The sequence below is a fragment of the Mytilus californianus genome, unplaced genomic scaffold (genome assembly GCF_021869535.1).
Source record: "Mytilus californianus isolate M0D057914Y unplaced genomic scaffold, xbMytCali1.0.p SCAF_7, whole genome shotgun sequence".
Taxonomy (NCBI): Eukaryota; Metazoa; Mollusca; class Bivalvia; order Mytilida; family Mytilidae; genus Mytilus; species Mytilus californianus.
The window spans coordinates 10230097-10253312 of NW_026262723.1; the positions used below are offsets into that span (position 1 = coordinate 10230097).

Genomic DNA, 23216 nt, shown 5'->3' on the forward strand with positions numbered 1-23216 from the left:
AAGATGACTTTAGGATGATAAATACTACTAATGGACCTCTTATTCTTCCTTATAAAGTCTCTTTTGGTCCATTTATACCTCTCATTTCCTCAAAATTTCTACTTTTTAAGCCAATAAATAAAAATTTTGGGGTAACTTTCACTCATTTATGATAGGAATGTTATTATAAATGATTAATTGAAGTATTCAAGCTGCTTGAACTATCCGTATAAAAGTTTACTGTCTCCAAGGAGGTTTCAATAAGTCCTTGCGTAAAACTTAAATTTACGCCGCGTTCCAGAGAGGGACATAAAAAACTTCTCTTTTGATGAATAATTTGTTGCTACTGCTTTAAAAATAATTTCATTTACTTAAAACTATATATTTATTAAAGTATTTCTTAGGAAAAATTTTCTAGTATAGCAGAATATAAGAAATAAGGAGAAAAAGCTCTCCAAGACTCTAAGTATGGCTTGTTCTGTCAACTAATATTCATGGTAAAGTCCTATTTCAAGGAAATTTTCTCATAAAATGTATTTTGGAGACTCAATCCACTCAGAATATTTCATTATTTGTAATATTTCACTTAAATAGCAAGAAATTTTAACACATGAGAGTACTCACAAGGTCAAAGGTGCATGTACAGCTTCCCATATTAGGTGTAATACCACCATTGATTTTCCCCTATTAGTCTTTGTTAAATTTGCACTTTTCAAAAAATTGTGCAGAATTTATCTTTGTTTCAAATAAAGAAATACTTGGCATGAGTAAAGTTTTATCCTGTCCAGTACTATAGAAAAAATTTCACATAACATTTCATTGCATATAAGAAAATAACCATCACTGGAATTTAACCAATCAAATTTTCCCCCTTTTTTAACCTGTGTACAAGCTTTAGTAACCATGTAACCTCAAGTTTCCAAAATATTCTATTGAAACCCCAAATAAAGAAATAATGGTGCTTTGAAATACCCAAGATATATGTTTATGACTCAGAAATGTTTTACTGCAATGAAATGTAGGATCAATTACCTACAACTGTCAAATTCAAGGGAATATTTTTTTTCGACCTATTTTCGTATGCAACCGGATGTGACGTACTTTGATTTGGTGGTATTACACCTAAAGAAGACTTTTTTGTTGAATAAACTGAATGTGACTTTTTTCCTTTGTAATACTGGTTATTTCAAGCATTCCTGTCAAGTTTTGTCATAATCAGTTCAATAGTTTGAGAAAAATCTAGTATAATGTAAGACGACATCTACAGCGATTCGAGCAAAATTTCTTCGAAAAATTCAAACCAAGCCGCATCATGATAGAATATAGTGTGGACCAATAAATGATCAAATATTTATCTCATCTGCCTACAAACAGTTGAATATGATACAAAAGATGACTTTAGGATGATAAATACTACTAATGGACCTCTTATTCTTCCTTATAAAGTCTCTTTTGGTCCATTTATACCTCTCATTTCCTCAAAATTTCTACTTTTTAAGCCAATAAATAAAAATTTTGGGGTAACTTTCACTCATTTATGATAGGAATGTTATTATAAATGATTAATTGAAGTATTCAAGCTGCTTGAACTATCCGTATAAAAGTTTACTGTCTCCAAGGAGGTTTCAATAAGTCCTTGCGTAAAACTTAAATTTACGCCGCGTTCCAGAGAGGGACATAAAAAACTTCTCTTTTGATGAATAATTTGTTGCTACTGCTTTAAAAATAATTTCATTTACTTAAAACTATATATTTATTAAAGTATTTCTTAGGAAAAATTTTCTAGTATAGCAGAATATAAGAAATAAGGAGAAAAAGCTCTCCAAGACTCTAAGTATGGCTTGTTCTGTCAACTAATATTCATGGTAAAGTCCTATTTCAAGGAAATTTTCTCATAAAATGTATTTTGGAGACTCAATCCACTCAGAATATTTCATTATTTGTAATATTTCACTTAAATAGCAAGAAATTTTAACACATGAGAGTACTCACAAGGTCAAAGGTGCATGTACAGCTTCCCATATTAGGTGTAATACCACCATTGATTTTCCCCTATTAGTCTTTGTTAAATTTGCACTTTTCAAAAAATTGTGCAGAATTTATCTTTGTTTCAAATAAAGAAATACTTGGCATGAGTAAAGTTTTATCCTGTCCAGTACTATAGAAAAAATTTCACATAACATTTCATTGCATATAAGAAAATAACCATCACTGGAATTTAACCAATCAAATTTTCCCCCTTTTTTAACCTGTGTACAAGCTTTAGTAACCATGTAACCTCAAGTTTCCAAAATATTCTATTGAAACCCCAAATAAAGAAATAATGGTGCTTTGAAATACCCAAGATATATGTTTATGACTCAGAAATGTTTTACTGCAATGAAATGTAGGATCAATTACCTACAACTGTCAAATTCAAGGGAATATTTTTTTTCGACCTATTTTCGTATGCAACCGGATGTGACGTACTTTGATTTGGTGGTATTACACCTAAAGAAGACTTTTTTGTTGAATAAACTGAATGTGACTTTTTTCCTTTGTAATACTGGTTATTTCAAGCATTCCTGTCAAGTTTTGTCATAATCAGTTCAATAGTTTGAGAAAAATCTAGTATAATGTAAGACGACATCTACAGCGATTCGAGCAAAATTTCTTCGAAAAATTCAAACCAAGCCGCATCATGATAGAATATAGTGTGGACCAATAAATGATCAAATATTTATCTCATCTGCCTACAAACAGTTGAATATGATACAAAAGATGACTTTAGGATGATAAATACTACTAATGGACCTCTTATTCTTCCTTATAAAGTCTCTTTTGGTCCATTTATACCTCTCATTTCCTCAAAATTTCTACTTTTTAAGCCAATAAATAAAAATTTTGGGGTAACTTTCACTCATTTATGATAGGAATGTTATTATAAATGATTAATTGAAGTATTCAAGCTGCTTGAACTATCCGTATAAAAGTTTACTGTCTCCAAGGAGGTTTCAATAAGTCCTTGCGTAAAACTTAAATTTACGCCGCGTTCCAGAGAGGGACATAAAAAACTTCTCTTTTGATGAATAATTTGTTGCTACTGCTTTAAAAATAATTTCATTTACTTAAAACTATATATTTATTAAAGTATTTCTTAGGAAAAATTTTCTAGTATAGCAGAATATAAGAAATAAGGAGAAAAAGCTCTCCAAGACTCTAAGTATGGCTTGTTCTGTCAACTAATATTCATGGTAAAGTCCTATTTCAAGGAAATTTTCTCATAAAATGTATTTTGGAGACTCAATCCACTCAGAATATTTCATTATTTGTAATATTTCACTTAAATAGCAAGAAATTTTAACACATGAGAGTACTCACAAGGTCAAAGGTGCATGTACAGCTTCCCATATTAGGTGTAATACCACCATTGATTTTCCCCTATTAGTCTTTGTTAAATTTGCACTTTTCAAAAAATTGTGCAGAATTTATCTTTGTTTCAAATAAAGAAATACTTGGCATGAGTAAAGTTTTATCCTGTCCAGTACTATAGAAAAAATTTCACATAACATTTCATTGCATATAAGAAAATAACCATCACTGGAATTTAACCAATCAAATTTTCCCCCTTTTTTAACCTGTGTACAAGCTTTAGTAACCATGTAACCTCAAGTTTCCAAAATATTCTATTGAAACCCCAAATAAAGAAATAATGGTGCTTTGAAATACCCAAGATATATGTTTATGACTCAGAAATGTTTTACTGCAATGAAATGTAGGATCAATTACCTACAACTGTCAAATTCAAGGGAATATTTTTTTTCGACCTATTTTCGTATGCAACCGGATGTGACGTACTTTGATTTGGTGGTATTACACCTAAAGAAGACTTTTTTGTTGAATAAACTGAATGTGACTTTTTTCCTTTGTAATACTGGTTATTTCAAGCATTCCTGTCAAGTTTTGTCATAATCAGTTCAATAGTTTGAGAAAAATCTAGTATAATGTAAGACGACATCTACAGCGATTCGAGCAAAATTTCTTCGAAAAATTCAAACCAAGCCGCATCATGATAGAATATAGTGTGGACCAATAAATGATCAAATATTTATCTCATCTGCCTACAAACAGTTGAATATGATACAAAAGATGACTTTAGGATGATAAATACTACTAATGGACCTCTTATTCTTCCTTATAAAGTCTCTTTTGGTCCATTTATACCTCTCATTTCCTCAAAATTTCTACTTTTTAAGCCAATAAATAAAAATTTTGGGGTAACTTTCACTCATTTATGATAGGAATGTTATTATAAATGATTAATTGAAGTATTCAAGCTGCTTGAACTATCCGTATAAAAGTTTACTGTCTCCAAGGAGGTTTCAATAAGTCCTTGCGTAAAACTTAAATTTACGCCGCGTTCCAGAGAGGGACATAAAAAACTTCTCTTTTGATGAATAATTTGTTGCTACTGCTTTAAAAATAATTTCATTTACTTAAAACTATATATTTATTAAAGTATTTCTTAGGAAAAATTTTCTAGTATAGCAGAATATAAGAAATAAGGAGAAAAAGCTCTCCAAGACTCTAAGTATGGCTTGTTCTGTCAACTAATATTCATGGTAAAGTCCTATTTCAAGGAAATTTTCTCATAAAATGTATTTTGGAGACTCAATCCACTCAGAATATTTCATTATTTGTAATATTTCACTTAAATAGCAAGAAATTTTAACACATGAGAGTACTCACAAGGTCAAAGGTGCATGTACAGCTTCCCATATTAGGTGTAATACCACCATTGATTTTCCCCTATTAGTCTTTGTTAAATTTGCACTTTTCAAAAAATTGTGCAGAATTTATCTTTGTTTCAAATAAAGAAATACTTGGCATGAGTAAAGTTTTATCCTGTCCAGTACTATAGAAAAAATTTCACATAACATTTCATTGCATATAAGAAAATAACCATCACTGGAATTTAACCAATCAAATTTTCCCCCTTTTTTAACCTGTGTACAAGCTTTAGTAACCATGTAACCTCAAGTTTCCAAAATATTCTATTGAAACCCCAAATAAAGAAATAATGGTGCTTTGAAATACCCAAGATATATGTTTATGACTCAGAAATGTTTTACTGCAATGAAATGTAGGATCAATTACCTACAACTGTCAAATTCAAGGGAATATTTTTTTTCGACCTATTTTCGTATGCAACCGGATGTGACGTACTTTGATTTGGTGGTATTACACCTAAAGAAGACTTTTTTGTTGAATAAACTGAATGTGACTTTTTTCCTTTGTAATACTGGTTATTTCAAGCATTCCTGTCAAGTTTTGTCATAATCAGTTCAATAGTTTGAGAAAAATCTAGTATAATGTAAGACGACATCTACAGCGATTCGAGCAAAATTTCTTCGAAAAATTCAAACCAAGCCGCATCATGATAGAATATAGTGTGGACCAATAAATGATCAAATATTTATCTCATCTGCCTACAAACAGTTGAATATGATACAAAAGATGACTTTAGGATGATAAATACTACTAATGGACCTCTTATTCTTCCTTATAAAGTCTCTTTTGGTCCATTTATACCTCTCATTTCCTCAAAATTTCTACTTTTTAAGCCAATAAATAAAAATTTTGGGGTAACTTTCACTCATTTATGATAGGAATGTTATTATAAATGATTAATTGAAGTATTCAAGCTGCTTGAACTATCCGTATAAAAGTTTACTGTCTCCAAGGAGGTTTCAATAAGTCCTTGCGTAAAACTTAAATTTACGCCGCGTTCCAGAGAGGGACATAAAAAACTTCTCTTTTGATGAATAATTTGTTGCTACTGCTTTAAAAATAATTTCATTTACTTAAAACTATATATTTATTAAAGTATTTCTTAGGAAAAATTTTCTAGTATAGCAGAATATAAGAAATAAGGAGAAAAAGCTCTCCAAGACTCTAAGTATGGCTTGTTCTGTCAACTAATATTCATGGTAAAGTCCTATTTCAAGGAAATTTTCTCATAAAATGTATTTTGGAGACTCAATCCACTCAGAATATTTCATTATTTGTAATATTTCACTTAAATAGCAAGAAATTTTAACACATGAGAGTACTCACAAGGTCAAAGGTGCATGTACAGCTTCCCATATTAGGTGTAATACCACCATTGATTTTCCCCTATTAGTCTTTGTTAAATTTGCACTTTTCAAAAAATTGTGCAGAATTTATCTTTGTTTCAAATAAAGAAATACTTGGCATGAGTAAAGTTTTATCCTGTCCAGTACTATAGAAAAAATTTCACATAACATTTCATTGCATATAAGAAAATAACCATCACTGGAATTTAACCAATCAAATTTTCCCCCTTTTTTAACCTGTGTACAAGCTTTAGTAACCATGTAACCTCAAGTTTCCAAAATATTCTATTGAAACCCCAAATAAAGAAATAATGGTGCTTTGAAATACCCAAGATATATGTTTATGACTCAGAAATGTTTTACTGCAATGAAATGTAGGATCAATTACCTACAACTGTCAAATTCAAGGGAATATTTTTTTTCGACCTATTTTCGTATGCAACCGGATGTGACGTACTTTGATTTGGTGGTATTACACCTAAAGAAGACTTTTTTGTTGAATAAACTGAATGTGACTTTTTTCCTTTGTAATACTGGTTATTTCAAGCATTCCTGTCAAGTTTTGTCATAATCAGTTCAATAGTTTGAGAAAAATCTAGTATAATGTAAGACGACATCTACAGCGATTCGAGCAAAATTTCTTCGAAAAATTCAAACCAAGCCGCATCATGATAGAATATAGTGTGGACCAATAAATGATCAAATATTTATCTCATCTGCCTACAAACAGTTGAATATGATACAAAAGATGACTTTAGGATGATAAATACTACTAATGGACCTCTTATTCTTCCTTATAAAGTCTCTTTTGGTCCATTTATACCTCTCATTTCCTCAAAATTTCTACTTTTTAAGCCAATAAATAAAAATTTTGGGGTAACTTTCACTCATTTATGATAGGAATGTTATTATAAATGATTAATTGAAGTATTCAAGCTGCTTGAACTATCCGTATAAAAGTTTACTGTCTCCAAGGAGGTTTCAATAAGTCCTTGCGTAAAACTTAAATTTACGCCGCGTTCCAGAGAGGGACATAAAAAACTTCTCTTTTGATGAATAATTTGTTGCTACTGCTTTAAAAATAATTTCATTTACTTAAAACTATATATTTATTAAAGTATTTCTTAGGAAAAATTTTCTAGTATAGCAGAATATAAGAAATAAGGAGAAAAAGCTCTCCAAGACTCTAAGTATGGCTTGTTCTGTCAACTAATATTCATGGTAAAGTCCTATTTCAAGGAAATTTTCTCATAAAATGTATTTTGGAGACTCAATCCACTCAGAATATTTCATTATTTGTAATATTTCACTTAAATAGCAAGAAATTTTAACACATGAGAGTACTCACAAGGTCAAAGGTGCATGTACAGCTTCCCATATTAGGTGTAATACCACCATTGATTTTCCCCTATTAGTCTTTGTTAAATTTGCACTTTTCAAAAAATTGTGCAGAATTTATCTTTGTTTCAAATAAAGAAATACTTGGCATGAGTAAAGTTTTATCCTGTCCAGTACTATAGAAAAAATTTCACATAACATTTCATTGCATATAAGAAAATAACCATCACTGGAATTTAACCAATCAAATTTTCCCCCTTTTTTAACCTGTGTACAAGCTTTAGTAACCATGTAACCTCAAGTTTCCAAAATATTCTATTGAAACCCCAAATAAAGAAATAATGGTGCTTTGAAATACCCAAGATATATGTTTATGACTCAGAAATGTTTTACTGCAATGAAATGTAGGATCAATTACCTACAACTGTCAAATTCAAGGGAATATTTTTTTTCGACCTATTTTCGTATGCAACCGGATGTGACGTACTATGATTTGGTGGTATTACACCTAAACAATATAGAAACTTATAGAAAAAAAGGGTAGGATCGGTAATAACATGAGAAAAATTGGAAACTTATGAAGAGTTTGGTAATAGACTTAATTCCTCCTTTCTAAGTTTGTGACTAATTGATAGTTTTTTTATTTGTTTTAAGTTTCAAGTTTTCTGATGGCATGTAATTTGATTGTTAGCAATATTTAAATACAGCATAGACACGAAAAATGTTTTAAGCTTGTACTGTCAATTATATGCTGACTAAGGTCATGGAAAAATATGGTTTCTTTCAGAAGATAAATGGGGAATGTGTACATGGGACACAGATGATGCCCCCGCTTGCATATATAAAGTTATAAAGGGACATAACTGAAGAACGGTAAAAGTGACACTACCCAAATTTGTACTTCATCTGAGTTTTGTTGTAATAAGTATTGTGTATAAGTTTCCTAATATTTGGTTGAGGCAAACTTAAGTTAGAGAATGGAAACGAAAAATTCAGTAATTTTTCAGTTTGTAAAGGGACATAACTCTAGAACAGTTAAAGTGAAACCACCAAAATTCAAACTTGATCTGTATTGTGTAGTAATAAGCAATGTGTATAAGTTTCATAACATTTGGGTGAGGCAAACTAAAGTAAGGGAACGGAAACGAAAAATTCAGCAATTTTTCCATTTGTAAAGGAGCATAACTCTAGAACGATTAAAGTGATGCCACCAAAGTTCAAACTTGATCTGTGTTTTGTGGTAATAAGCATTGTGTATGGGTTTCATAACATTTGGTTGAGGCAAACTAAAGTTAGAGAACGGAAACCAACTTTGGGACGTACGGACGTACGGACGGACAAGGGTAAAACTTAATACCCCCTCCGCTACTATGGAATGTAAGATTCGATCTTTCAATTGTTTTGTAGGTAACAACATATGCTTTAGATGTAGCAGGATGATATGCCGGATGTTAACGTCATCTTAGTCACTCATCAAAAGACTGTGTGACTTGTGTAGTCAACAAGTTTATCACTCTTGCTGGTGTCAGTACGTACAGTGAAAGAATGGAACACATTTACACCAGAGATTCAAGCAGTAGAAATGAACAACATTATATAAACATGGCTAAGCAATGTTTGGAACTGATACTTTGTCAAATTAATACTTTTCAACAATTTTGTATTTTCAACTTACAGTTTACTTATGGTCTCCCATGGCATTTGTTTACATTTCTGAACAAAATTGCCAATGGTGCTAATTTTTGTATATTATCAGTTCCAATGTAATAAACTGCAGGATTTAGTCAAAATTGGAGGTTTATCCATTTATGCATACCAGTATGTTGTTTTTATGGAATAATATTTTTTTTGCTGGCAAAAATCAAAACTTTTGAGAAATTTTTGTTTGTGATACATTGTAGGATTTCGTGAAAATGCTATATATATCATGTATAATATGTTATCAACTTTAAGTCCTGTTTCAAAGTAAAATATGAAGTTTTTGTTAAAATAAATGTACTAATTTTGAGAAACATCTTTTTGTAATGGGCTTTCGGTGAAAATCAATTTATAGGTACAAAATGTACATGAATATAATTCATTTTAAAGTTACCCTGTGTAAAAATTTATCAGTCTGTCAACATTTTTTAATTGGCTGCTAAAAACCCATAAAAATAATTGTTATTCTTGTATTTCAATAATCCTATGCCGATAGCTAATTTGTTAAGAAAATGCTACGCCTTTTGTATGCTAAAGAACCGTTGCGACAATTCTTTCAGGGGTCCTTAGATGACCTGCTGAAATTTCTGTGCCTTTCCAATTGATCCTGATTTCCAGTGATATTTAAAATTGTCCACCTTCATCCCAGCCTACATCTATCGCAGGACCTTTTTGAAATTGTCTTTTTTTCAACTTCGCCTCAAAAATGATCTTTATATACACACTATAATAATACAATATTATTCAAAATGTATAGCTATACATGATTTGCCAATTCAACATTCAGTTTAAGAATGCATAAAAAAAGTTAACAGCTCATAATATAGGTATTTTTTCCTGTTAGTAAGAAAAGTTAGACAGTCAACTATCGTTTATTTACAATCGTTTATCATAGATAGAGGATCAACGTCTGAATCGTTTTGTTCCATTTATTTATTTTGTTGTTGAGTTGTATCAAATTATTACCTTTTATACTTTTGGGTCGGTAGACTATCGCAGGACCTACAATGTACTTATTATATTAATTGATTTTGTTCTCTTCTAGAATATGCATGAGATGTTTGACACTGGAAAAAAAGCAAACCACAACTAATCGACACAAAAAATTTAAGCTTGGCCTTTCCTGACCTGTCAATTGCAATTTTCTAATTATATCTTCTTAATGGTATAAATAGTTTGGAGCTAGTGGCTATAATTCCAAACTGTCAACATCAAGTGGCACTTTGATCTTTAATCTTCACTACAGCAGTTTAATAATAGTTGATGGACGACTGGTTAAAATCATCATTATTTGACACTGCATTAAATTGAAAACTTACAGAAGTGAGTTCTTGTATGAAAGATTAAGTCATTTTTTTAACGTTTTCCAAGTTTATGCATATTATTTGTTGTTTCTATGGCAACACTATCACTAATTCTACCTGGAATATTATTGATATTTCTCAAAGATAATAACACCTGCATAATGTAAGCAAAATTGTCTATTGTTATATGTATCTAAGTTCATTAAAATTAATTTGTCAAGATTAGCACTTTTCAGTGAATATATGCAAATGGACTGCTTGTTTCCATGGCAATACATTCAATGGCAAATATTTCACAATTTGAATACATGATTTTTTTAAAAATTTGATCTGTTTTTCTATACTGAATATTTGTTTTTCTAGTATATTTTTCATGTTAATGCAAACAGACTGAAATTTCTTCATAATAAGCACTTTTATCCAGATTAGAGAAATTGTGTATTTTCGTTCAGTTGGTATTACCATTATGATATACTATACTAGCAAAACTATATTTATATATACACATGTATGTACACAGTGAAACTTGATTTAGTGTAGGTTGTTCTAGTTTCCATCTTTTGTGCACATTTAAGAAACAAACTGAAACTTTTTTCAAAATTGTTTCAAATTTGTGTATCATCATGAAATTGTTTCCATAGCAACAAAGTTAAAACTTTAATACTGTTATATATGAATATTTTTAAAATTTTTAATGATACCTATAATTTCTACAAATTGTATATTTATTTATTTTTTTTCTGACTGCAGAATTAGGTTTGAAACAATTTTTTTTCAAAATTTTGCAAAAGTTGATTTTATAGAAAAAATGAAAACTAAGCATTTTGTATCCATGGCAACAACATAATAAGACATTTTTCCCCATTATGTTTTGGCGTCATTTATAAGATAAGGCTATGGTATTTATGAATTCATGGTTGATTTTAATTCAGGTGTCCGCTAAAAATATGGTGAGCATTCAAAAATGTCCTCAAAAGGGTATTTTTTACTTAATGCAAACCACCTAAAAAGGGGGGTATATGTGATTATGATTGAAAATTGATATAAAAATATACATTATTAAAATGTATATATTTAATAAAATTATTAAAATATTTCTTTTTCTTATTTATTTTATATGAATAATTTAGTTGAAAATACCATTGTTTAGCTTAATATCGTGGATATCCAGTAGGGGTAAAACTGGTCATCGGTTGATATGGCAACCGATATGCATAGCAACCAAAATTTTGCCATTTTTTATTTGTTTCTTCAAGTCAATCATTGAAATCACAGAACAATAAAATTTTAACATTACAAATTTTATTCAATTCATTTCGTCGTGCCATTGCAAGAATTTATTTTATATTGCACAACCATTTTTGAAGCATGTTTGAAAAACACTTTTGAATAGCTTCGAATTTCAAGAGTGAAAATGGTAAGCATGAATATAAAAAAAACAGGAATTATTGCCTGTTAAACGTACTTCTGACCTCCACACTACACCCATATACTTGCGTTACATACTCGACGGAAGTTTTCAAGACAGTACTACCACACCACCTTCCGATTGCCTTAGTGAAACTTCTTACACATACGTGTATTTTTTTTTTAAACTGGAATATTAAGTTTGCTTCAATTGTACATGAATTTGAAGGGAAAAAAACAGTTCCCACAGCGATCATTGTCTTTTTTGCTTGTGCTATCAAACGATAAAACATAAAGGAAGTGAGTTATAAACTAGTGTTCGTGAAAAATTGAATTAATACAAAAATGTAACGTCAGAAAAAATTTAGCATACATATTTAGTAGTTTTTGTGCCTCGTACCGATCTTTCGAGTTGAGCCAATTGCAACAGATTTTAACAGTTTGTTCTTATGTTGTTCTGTAACACCACTGTCCCAGGTTAGGGGAGGGATGCATTTTTATGGACCTGTCCTAAGTCAGGGGCCTCTTGTTTAGTGGTTGTCGTTTGTTGGTGTGGTTCATAGGTGTTTTTCGTTTCTCGTTTTTTATAAAGATTAAACCGTTGGTTTTCCTGTTTGAATTATTTCACACTAGTCATTTGGGGCCCTTTATAGCTTGCTGTTCGGTGTGAGCCAAGGCTCCGTGTTGAAGGCCGTACTTTGACCTATAATTATTAACTTTTTATACATGTACATTGTGACTTGGATGGAGAGTTGTCTCATTGGCCTCATACCACATCTTCTTATTTATTAACCCTGTCACATTCTATGAATGCCTGTCCCTAGTCTGGAGCCTGTAGTTCAGGGGTTGTCGTTTATATAAAAAAGAAGATGTGTTAGTTCATTTCATATTTGTTTTTCGTATATTGTTTTTTTTATAAATTAGACCGTTTATTATTTTGTTACACATTAGACCGTTTATTATTTTGTTACAAATTAGACCGTTTATTATTTTGTGACAAATTAGTCCGTTTATTATTTTGTTACACATTAGACCGTTTATTGTTTGGTACAAATTAGGCCGTTTATTGTTTTGTTACAAATTAGGCCGTTTATTTTGTTTGTTATAAATTAGGTCGTATATTTTTTTTTATAAATTAGGTCGTTAGTCTTCTCATTTGAATTGTTTTAATTTTTCATGTCGGGGCCTTTTATAACCGACTATATACAGTATGTGTTTTTCTCATTGTTGAAGGTCGTAGGGTTATGCACGTATAATAATTGCTAACATCTACTTCAATTGAAAACCATCTGTCTGCTTTATTGGGTAATACATTAGTATTCGTCAAAACATAGGGAAATTAATTAGCACACATGGAATCATAAAAGATAATATGTGATTAATCATTTATAATAGAGTTGTAATTAATTAATCGAGTTCAGGTGAAAATAAATATATTATTCATTTTTTTCACTTGATTTGCTTCTAGCAAAATTTTCAAAACCTACCATTTTGCAATATTATTTTATTTTTAGTAAAGTTCGTTTCAAAGTTATTTGGACTCTGGTGGATAGTTGTCTCATTGGCAATCATATCACATCTCCTTTTTTATATTAAATTAATGCTCAGTTGTCAATGGTTCGGCACTGACATGATTTATAATATACCATGACATACGATGAAAATTATTGCTCAACTAAGATTCTAACTCCTTCAAGCAATGTTAGCTGTAAGTGGATTTGTCCGTTTTGGTCATATACCTGTAGCTTCACAAATATCTATACATCTTTAGTTTTTAAAATCTTGAGTTTGACCGTTTCTGATGAAGGCTAATCCGAAATAATGTTTCAGACGCAATGCATTTATTAAGTGTAATTTTTTTTTCTAAAGCAGTATAATAGCGTGTTGTTTTGTTGCTTTCATAAACAATTAAACATCCTTGATGTAACGTATTTTCCAGTAATAACATAGTCAATTAAAGCATGCCCTTGTCACTTTAATAAATAACTGTTGTTATCTCTATGAATCTGTGATCAGTTTCACAAAAAGTCTTACGATTACAATTGATCGTAAATATACTGAATTCTTTATGACTTACGATCAACTTTAGTCGTAAGTTTTTTGTGAAACTGATAACTGGATCAATAATCTAAAAGTTTAATATATGAGATACAAATGTATATGCAATCCGAGGACAATTCCTGTTGGCTGCAGAACTTTTTTCAGTTCAATGGAACATTGTTTTAAGTAATTACTTGTATTTTTCTGTCAAATTAAAACAATGACCAATCGATATGATTTCAAATCAGCTAGTTTCATCCCTCCTCTTTATTACCCGTGGCAGTGTTGGATTACAAGTCAACTACAATGTCCACAAGTTCTAAATGAAGTATGAAAACCACATACATTCTTCTTTCTTATGAGCTAATTTCTTAATAGGAAATTAAAAATATGTCATGGTTTCCCAAGAAATAAACATTCGGAAGTCATCTTCCTTGAAAGAAGATAAAGCGACAAGATCAGAAACAAGTTCGGAATGTAGAAAAATTACCCAAATTTCTCATATGTGATTAAGTCCTGCTTTATACTATGCTGGCACGCTCAGTTGATTTTTTATGCACTTTCTTATGGTTGACAAAAAGTAAACTGACAAAAAATACCGAACTCCAAGGGAAATCCTAAACGGAAAGTCCTTATAGCATGGTAAAATCAAAAGCTCAAACAAATCAAACGAATGGAAAACAACTGTCATATTGCTGGTTTGGTACAGCTTTTCCTTCTGTAGAAAATGTTGGATTAAACCGGGTGTTATAGCAAGCTAAACCTCGTACTTGAAATTTCTCACTTGGTACTTAATATTCATTTCCAAGTGACATAACTACTGTAAAAAGTACTGATCAGCGCTGACAATAGAACTGGTCCGAGACATTGCTAACATAGAACTTAATATAGGCTTTGCTTGAGAGCGCTTATAATGGATTTCCCTTATGATTTATATTTCCAAGGGTTATAACTCATACAAGACTTGACGAACGCATGGACAGACGAACGGACGACCTATATTTCTGTATATCTCTGCATCGCTATGCGACGGAGGACATTCTCAGGAATGCTCAGATCGACAAGTTTTGGATGATAAATGTTATTTAAATGCATAGATATTGTGTAACCAAAAAAATACATAACTAGAAGAGACAAATCATAATAGATATCCTAAGAGTATTGCGAACTTTTAAACCTGATCAGTTAAAATATATCGATAGTAACGTTATAAAGCACGGCCAATGTCAAAACATCTTGTAACAAAAACGATGTTTTAACCCTATGTGATGTCTGTTGACCAAATCAACAAGAGACGTTACGACGAAACACAGAGGCGTTATTAAAGTCATTATTGTAAGTTTGTATTGATTAGTATTGTAATTAACCTAGAAAAATCTAAAAGCCTTCTAAAAGTAGAATCAAAATTAAAGGGTATATCTATTTCACAAACTTAAATGACAATGTTGTATATGTATCCAGTTTCAAGTTTATCGATTATTTTCAATGTAGCAATTTTTCAAATGTCGATTTCTATCAATATTTAATTGCTTCTTATTGGCCAGTTTCCATTAAACTTGTGAAATCACCATTAGGCAATTTTAGATGTAAAAAACTAACAGACTTATCTAAGTATGTGGATTTTTTTTCATCTCAAAGATAGCATTTACACAATTAAAATGCTTGTCAGAGGATGAATTCGTTCTTTAGTTAGAGTTCAGTATATAGAGCAAATTTAAATCAAATCGAAAAGCATATATATAAGGTTTCATTGTCAGTTGTCTATTGATTTTATAAATATTTTTTTCTCTCGCTGTCGAGATAATAATTTACTAAATGTGCAGTGCCAAAAGTTCATATCATTAAAAAGAAATTATATTGTTGATTATATTTCTGTAATCATCTTATTTATGTACATTTAATCATTCTTTTTATTCATTTTTTATTATTAATCTTTTATTTGCACCAAACAATCAAGCTAGGTTTACTTAACTGCTGAATGTGTAACGCTTTAAATTATCCTTCAACCATTACAAGTAGTACAATGTCAACAGCAGCGAAACGAACATCTCTATTGTCAAAGACGTTTGATTTTCAATGTTTGCAAAACTATCTAATTTTAACAATTTCGTCTTATGAACCACACCTGCTCACCAAAGTAATCGCTCATCAATATGTTATATAGTCCCATAGAAGTAGGCATTAATTGATCTTCTTCTTTGGGTCAACACGGCTTTAATACCAAAGAATACCTGTACATGTTGTTTGCATGATTGACGAAAATTTAAACAAATTCATAATAATTTAATAACAATTTAAGTGTTCGTATATACAGATCGTGATTAGTAAAAATATAAATTTTATGTAGATATAAAAAGATGTGGTATGAGTGCCAATGAGACAACTCTCCATCCAAGTCACAATTTATAAAAGTAAACCATTGCAGGTCAAAGTACGGTCTTCAACACGGAGCCTTGGCTCACACCGCACAGCAAGCTATAAAGGGCCCCAAAAATTACTAGTGTTAAACCATTCAAACGGGAAAACCAACGGTCTAATCTATATAAAAAACGAGAAACGAGAAACACTTATGAACCACATCAACAAACGACAACTACTGAACATCAGATTCCTGACTTAGGACAGGTGCAAACAATTGCAGCGGGTTTAAACGTTTTAATGGTACATATGTACCAAACCTTCACCCTTATCTGAAACAATAGTGTTACATCACAACATAGAAAGACACACTATAAAATATCAATTTAAATGGCTTAACTCAATCAAAAGACATATTAACACAAGTGAACATACACTGAACGAATAAATTTGATCTATGATACAATGTAAATACAAAATCAATAAAATAAGGGCTGAATAATTAAAGTAACAGTATTATACCGCTGTGAAATGTTAAACAATATCAGAAAAACAACAATAACTTTAAACAAAAATCCGCCATTTACAATAATATTATACACAAGTAAATGGAAATAATTTGTTGTTAGGTATACAGTTTAAAAGGAGAAAGGAACAATTTTTACAAAATAAATAATTTTGATTTTCATAGTTCGAAGATGTGAAAATTTATAGTAATACCAAACACTTATCAAAGATGATATATATATATAGGACAGATATAACCCTGAATAAGTAAACATTAAATAACAAAAAAGCATTACAAATAGTATCAACAGGTCAAATTGACAAGAAAGTACGATTTGAGAGTACTCGCAGTTACTGACAGCTAGTTAAAAGCCGAAAACAATTAATAATACAAAATCATGCACCAGAGACTAAAATCAACTAAAACACATCCCAGGGATTTAGTATATTAACGTCATGGACAGTCAAAGAAGACATGACTTGTGCAATGCCAAAAATAAATGTATCGCCAGGTAGTAGGATAGTTAGGAGTTAACCTGATAAATAGATAAAAATGAACGTGGTGTGTCTTTATACATCCCGTTTGAAAAGAATACAAATTTAGTTATGTTTTAATTTGCTGATAACAAAATCGATATTAGTGCCAATGTAAACTATATTCAAAGATCTAATTACAACATTGGTAAGATAACCTTTACTTTATGTACATGTTTTGGTTTGGGTGTGTTTATTTGAAGCTGGAGAGCACAGCTGTAGTTAGCTTATCTCTGAATTACGCTGGCAACATAAGGGGTTCCAATGATAGTTTGAGGGAGCAAGTTCCATTGTATGATTGTTCCGAGAGAAGTACGACCATTTGTATGTGTCCTTGGAAGTTTGGATATGTCTGTATGTCTGTGTATGGTTTTGTCTTGTTCTGTTGTCGGTTTACTCAAGAACATGCGTTGAAATGGCTACAAGAAGACAGGGTATCACTTTATAAAATAAAATAATTCTAGTTTTTAAAATCGTAATGGTTAATAAAAAATTTTTTTTTTAAAATCGCCTAACAATGAATATACATTAACTTAAATTTTGATTTCAAAAATCATTTTCATAATTCAGAAAAGACTATTATTATTAGAAGGTGCATCATAATATAAATAAGAAGATGTGGTATGAGTGCGAATGAGACAACTCTCCATCCAAGTCAAAATGCATAAAAAGTTAACAATTATAGGTCAAAGTAAGGTCTTCAATACGGAACCTTGGCTCACACCGAACAGCAAGTTATCAAGGGCCCCAAAATGACTAGTGTTAAACAATTCAAACAGGAAAACTAACGGTCTAATCTATATAAAAAACGAGATACAAGAAACACTTATGAACCACACCAACAAACGACAACCACTGAACAACAGGCTCCTGACTTAGGACAGGTGCATAAAAATTCAACATATTTGGCTGGCTGATTATTTTGTATTTTAAAACATGCATTTATTTGTTTATTCAGGTTGCACTATAACAAATGATTCTTTTACATCTTATATACTTACTACAGATGACAGTATGTATAGTAAAACGCTGTTGTATTTTGAAAAAGTTTGGAAGTACACATTAGATTATTGCCCCTTTTTAGAATTTGGCGTTTACAACAGATCTTTGGTACCATTCATTGAATTCCCTTCGAAATATTTCTAGACTTACAAAGAGTTTATGCTTGCGACACACGCTGTTAGAAGACCGTACAGTAGTCTTTATTAGTAGAATTAGTTGAAATAGTATATACTGCTATATGTTACAACAGTATTTGTTGGATTCCTTGCCTGGTGTAATCGGTTGGAAGACGTATCAAAAGTGTGTTTTTTAATGCACAAATGTTAGTGTTATTTACAATCTAGCAGTGGATCTCGCTCAAGTCGGTGAGAGAAATCATGCACGTACAATATGGTGCTATATTAGGCTCCGCATTGAAGGCCTGATTAAATGAACAGCAGCGGTAAAAGCGCTGTTCGCTTTAATTCTGTTTTATAAAATGTGTGTAATGATTTTGTCACGTGATTTGATACATTACATCCTTCTTTTCCATTCAGTTTGTTTTCAATAACAACGTTAATAAAATATAATAGAGCATTTTATTGTATTTTTATATTGTACATCCACGGAAACATGATTATTTGCAATGGAAATAAGCTACATCTTTATCAACTGTATCTCATGTATTTTAATTAAGAAGACAAATGAAACAAAATAAAAAAGGGAATTAAGATTAATACATGTCAATACATTATTACAAAGAAAAACTCAAGTATGAGCAAAATGAATTACACTGAAAACGAGGGTGAACACATGTGCTCCAGAAGAATAATATCTGTTTTAGGAATAGATTATATTAGCTGTTTTTAGAAAAATCTTTCGGAATGTTGTGTCCTTTTCACCTTCAATTCGTACTTTATTTGGCCGTTTTAAAATTTTGATTCGAGCGTCTCTGATGAGTCTTATGTAGTCGAAACGCGCGTCTGGCGTACACAATTTTAATCCCTTTTATCTATGATGAGTTTATTTTCGCTGCATTGCTCATGACTTTAATAAAACATTGTGAAGAAGAAAAGGAGACAGGGACGTGACAATGGCAAATGAGACATTTCAATAATCAGCAATCAATATCTGTAATAGACATATATAGCTAATGATTCCGCTCTACCGGCGCTAGGGATCATTTAAAAATTGCAATGTGTGACTGTGGCATTAAAAGCAGTTCTGTTGCTATTTTCGTTAAGTACATGTAATGATTTTGTAGCATCAATTAATATTTATATACCTTTTTTCTGTAAACATGGTAATATGATTCTGAGACAGACAGCAATAATATTCTGCAAATGTGTGTTATATATCATGGTTCCTGTTTATGTCAGTTAATGTGATGTACAACATACGAAACAATCACACTGTATACATGTATCAAACTCCATGGTAAAATTTCAATCATCGATTCTAACTTGTAAATCTTGCGCACTTTGCTGTATTTATATTTTTCTATTACACTGCATGAAATTATTTAAATTCTGCATGTTCAGCACTATCCATTGGGAACCATTAACATTTAAGGATCCAATTAAATGTCAATAACAGAATTTCATAAAGCAGTGAATATTGAGTTGTATATCATTAGTAAATATCATGCAAAGAAAGCAGATATTTTCATATAATTTGAATTGTGTTTGAATAAAAGATAAATGTCGTCATTTTTATCTTTCATCTGGGCAATTTAACTATAACTAAAGTAAAGAGGAGTTAAAAACTCATATGATATTTGCACAGATTATTTAGTATGAGCGATCGGTAGTATGGGCGTTTGTTTAAGTGACAGTTTGGTATCCTACTCTAAGCAATAAATATCAATGCCGTTTTTGTTTTTGAACTAGAATTTTTATTTAAAAAAAATATATATCAAACTTAACATTAACGTTTAAATACCGAATTCAAAGACAAAAAGGAAAGCAAATTTTCATATGTTAAGAATGGCCAATGTTGAGATATAAAATTCATTTGAGCCTCGTTTCTGTCTCGCCTGCGACGAAAGTCACAGTATGCGAGATATAGGTATTACTATCCGGCGGCGTAAACTATTTGTATAAAGCTTTATATTTCAGAAAGTAGAAGACCTAGATGCTTCATATCTTGTATGCAGATACCTTATGTTACGAAGTTTCCGTCAACTATATGTTCATTGTCCTTGACCTCATTTTCATGGTTCAGCGACTGCTTGAAAAAAAATGAGTTTTTTTGTCATGTGAATTTCTCACTTATTATGAGAAATATGATAACTATATTTGGTATACGGGTTCCTTGCAACGTCTAGATGTCCGTCAGACAGAGTTCAACAGACCTAAACCTCATTTCATGGATCAGTGATCAAGGTTAAAGTTACATGATTAGGTCCGTTTCTCAAATACTATAAACAATAGATCAACTTTATTTGGTTTATGGAATGATTGTAAGGTGTACAAGTCTGTGTATCAGGTATCACATGACCTTGACCTCATTTTCATGGTGCATAGGTCAATGTTAAGCTTTTCTGTTTTTTTTCATTTTTCAAGTACCATAAGCAATAGGTGAACTTTATTTGGCGTATGTAATGTGTAAGGTGTACATGTCTGTCTGGCAGATATCATCTGACCTTGACCTCGTTTGTATGGTTCATTGGTCAATGTTAAGTTTTTGTGTTTTTGTCTGTTTTTCATGTACTATAAGCAATAGGTGAACTATATTTGATGTGTGGAATGATTGTAAGATGTACATGTCTGTCTCGCAGGTATCATCTGACCTTGACCTTATTTTTATGGTTCAATGGTCATTATAAAGTTTTTGTGTTTTGGTCTGTTTTTCAAATACTTATTGCAATATGTCAGCTATATTTGGTGTATGGAATAATTGTAAGGTGCACATGTCTGTCTGGCAGGTATAATCTAGCCTTGACCTCATTTTCATGGTTCATTGATAAATGTTACGTTTTTGTGTTTTGGTCTGTTTTGCAATTAGCATACGCAGTAGGTCAACCATATATGTCTTTCTGACACGATTTATCTGACCTTGACCTCATTGTCATAGATCTTTAAAAATGTTAAGTTGCTGTAATGCTTTTAGTAAAACCTTTATCTTTAAAATCAATGGTTAGTAAAGCAGGCGAGACATTTCAATGTGTGCACTCTTGTTTCAACTTGTTTCTGAAGCTTGTTCCACATCCGACACTGCAGGTATTTTTATATATTGGCCTAACAATTCTTTAAATTAATTTTAAAGAGCCACCAACAATCAAACAATTCCATATTTTGGTTTCAATTTTACATTAAACTTTCGATGTTTTCTAAAATCAAAATGTGTTTACAGTCACTGATTAAGCGAGCATGCCATTGTGTAAACTATTTTATAAAAAAAAATTATTTGATGCAATATTAGCCAAATGGATGGACTCACTTATAATGTCAGAGGATGTATGTGTGTGTGGTTTTTTTTATTCGCATAATGCACCTTAGAATAAAACAAATTATATTAGTAAAAAAAAATACATCTAAACCATTCACTGTCAATTCAAAATAATTGTATCTTAAGTTTTTTCAATAATATACGTAATTGTTAATTAACCAATACACTTTTAGGATTAAGGTAAAATCATACTACCTGTGTAAAAACTGTACATTATATTTAACTAAGCAAAAAGTAAAGGGAGAAACCTTTATCCAACATAACCACAACTCAGCTATATTCTATTATGACTTTGCCCAGGATTGCCAGTTTCCCAATCGAAGGCCTGATGCTCTCTTTAAACTGGCCATCATGTAATAGCCATGAGTGTATTATCATTCATTGTGGTATTTTCATTTTTATCTTCTAAAACAACATTCAATTTTTACTGATTACATTGTACAGTCCAGACCAGGACAAAATGAACCACGTTGACGAGGAAGTTGAGCTTTGCTTGCCAGGAGATAAAAAAATACCAACCTCTATCTGCAAATGTACCATATGGGTTGCTAACAAGGGAACAGGCTTCATTAGCAAGAAATTAAAACGGACTTTGGATTTGCTTTAAAAATACATTATGTTCAACCAAAATCTGTTTGATTTTAAAAAATAAACCTGTGCTACAATAACTCGCTGCTCAACAAAAGACAGAACACAAAAATTAACAAAATTACCCAAACTGTTGACACCATACTTACCCTTGAAATTTAAAAAAAGATGTAGGATTTTGTCGATCGCGCGGTTCTTTGAAAATTTAATTAATTTCTCTATAATACGGCGTCAACATATGACAATAAATTACAAATAATGACGTTGATTCAATGTTGTCAATTTATGTAGTCTGTTTGATAGTTACGTTGTGACACCATTTTCTGATTAACATCTAATATATTTTCTCTTTTTTTCAGATAACGTATCATCAATGTACTTTACAGGGATCATCAGATGTGTGGGTCACATTTTGCAGAATCAAACATGTTGGACAAAGCTAATTCATAAATCCAAATTAGTTTCGTATTTATATTATATTGTATTTTCGATGTTTAAAAAAAATAAAATGATGTACATATTAAACCATGTAAAAAAAAAAGGAAAACCTCATGACCGAAATAATAAGACGAACGAACAAACAAACCACACAACATGAAAAACTAAAATCAACTCTTAAAAACAATATATAGCCAGAAATTAGTAGTACTTTTGCTAATTAATATTCATTACATGTAAATGAGAATTGTACCACGTGATAATAGTTTGAACTGGACTGGCTTGACATCATTAAAATCTTAAAAACACGGATATTATAAGTTGCCCGTCACAGAGTCCTTGTTTATAATCACTCTGATATTTCCGTAAAGTTGTCTGGCGGTCAAAATCAAAACAATGAACGCGAATTTAATGAATTTTTCGTGTTTTCGTGATTTTATTTTTCTTGAAATATGGGCATTTTAACTTTACGTGGGAA

At 31.0% G+C, this 23216-nt stretch overlaps 1 protein-coding gene across 1 annotated transcript in view; it reads left to right on the forward strand.

The window, feature by feature from the left end:
- Window positions 1-23003, forward strand: part of LOC127710156 (somatostatin receptor type 2-like) — a 43109-nt gene extending 20106 nt beyond the window's left edge. Inside the window, exon 3 of the mRNA XM_052215892.1 lies at window positions 22660-23003. The gene's annotated coding sequence lies outside the window, so the exon portion shown is untranslated. The remainder of the gene's footprint in view (window positions 1-22659) is intronic.
- Window positions 23004-23216: the final 213 nt, after the last annotated feature.